This window comes from Neomonachus schauinslandi, chromosome 2 (genome assembly GCF_002201575.2).
Source record: "Neomonachus schauinslandi chromosome 2, ASM220157v2, whole genome shotgun sequence".
Taxonomy (NCBI): Eukaryota; Metazoa; Chordata; class Mammalia; order Carnivora; family Phocidae; genus Neomonachus; species Neomonachus schauinslandi.
In genome coordinates this window covers 102244785-102246713 of record NC_058404.1, presented here as the reverse complement: position 1 = coordinate 102246713, position 1929 = coordinate 102244785, and positions in this window count along the sequence as shown.

Below are 1929 nucleotides of genomic sequence, written 5' to 3'. Positions count from 1 at the left end.
ATTACTAGACATTAGTAAAGGCCAATTATAATAGGCTTTGATCTTCTATATCATAAAGAAATAATTATGTTTGCTCACAACACAATCTCACATGCCTACATTTCATGTCCTTCCAAATGTGTAAGAATTGAGCTCTAGCTCATTAGACAAAGTTCAACTCTGCACCATATGAAAAATTTGGAAGGTACAGAAGAGACTGGCATGCAATGTAGGTAGAAAACATAGCCTTTTGACATTTCACAAAGGAAGAAACAAAACAACATGTTTTCAAGGTTATACTAACTCAACTATGCCATAATTGTTCTAGAAACATGGAAGTCATTTTGCATCCTATTCTGATAACAGATGAAACAAGATTAAAATGTTCTTCATAAAATCACGTTTCTAAACAGAAACTGTAACCCCTTAACATCTGTGGACTTCGATATATAAAAATGTGATTATTTAGTGCTGTGCAGAGAGAAAGCCAAGTAAGTCTTAAATGTCTCGAAAACCTTTATTTAAATCTTTAATTTTTGAAAGAAGAGTTAATTTCCAACATGTCCGCAAAGCATTCTAAAATAACCAGAGAAAGTAACAGAGCAAAACTGGAAATTAGTTGACCCAAAGAGTGTTCAATAGTACTCAGTACCTATTGACTTTAGTCTTTGGTCAGGAAGCCCTTCATTAGGTCCCCACTTTTAGAGGACCCTGCTCTGGCCTTCCTCCAACCACCTTCCTCCCCACTGTGAGTCTGCCTCATTCTAGAACAAGCTCTTGGTACCCACGTACAGACCCCAAAACTCCTGCCCAAGTGACCCTGTTTCTGCTTCTAGGCCTCATGTGGTCCTCTTTCCCAGGCCTAAAGCCAAGGGGTGCTGTTTGTAGCGTAATGAGGGGTACACGGATGAAGTTGGGATGTGCCAACTGGGCTGTACTCAAATTCACACTCAAGATCCTTCCCAGGAGAAAGGTGGGAAGAGAAGGGGATGGGCCATGGCTCAGGTCTTCCTGTGCCACTGTGTCCTGGAACAGAACTGTTTGGAATGTGAGCATTTTAAATGTCACTCTGCCCTTCCAGCTATATTTATCAATAGGAGGATAGACTATAATAGCTTCTATGCTTGATTCATGATGTTTAAATATTGAACCTGAAGTACACAGCTCTCCATATATTCTTGCCTCAGGGAATGTTAAAGGAGGATCTAGTGATCATAGCAATTTAACCACTCATTACCCAGTGTACATTTTAAAAATCACAAGGCTACTGCCCTGCAAACACTTCACGTGTAGATGTCAGAGCCACTATTTCAGGTTAGATTACCATGAGAGGAATTATAAGGATGGATACTAGGATCAAACTATAAGGTGCTATATATATTGGGATCAGAAAAGTAAAATTTGTCGGGAGTCATAGGAAAGTAATAAAAACTGAGAATTAGGACAATGTATAAAGCACACATACAGATTAATATTCATTTAATTATCTATATTTCTGAAAAGGTCATTTTCACTAAAATACAAGCATAATACCTCAGTACTTATTATATGAGTAAAATTTATGAGTTTTAAAAATACTTCCTGTTTATAATTTAACAAACACTGAGCCTAATTTTTCCACTCATTTTTTCTTCCATTGTTTGAGTTTGGGTATTTATAGCCCAAAACACAGGGTATGCTGACTAGCAGTATATTCCTGAATAGTGAAAGATAAACATATTAGCCAAATAATAAGTCAATGAGTAATATCATAACAAAAATGTCTGTATAATAAAAAGATTTCTAAACTCCTATTTAACAACACCACAAAGTCACTTTTAAGAATTCTGAGCAACTGCATTGGACCTACAAATCAAAAAGATCTTTCCAATTAAATGACATAAAAAATAAGAAGAATCACCACTGAAATTAAATAATGGCACATGAGAGATTTTTTTTGACGAGGGTGAT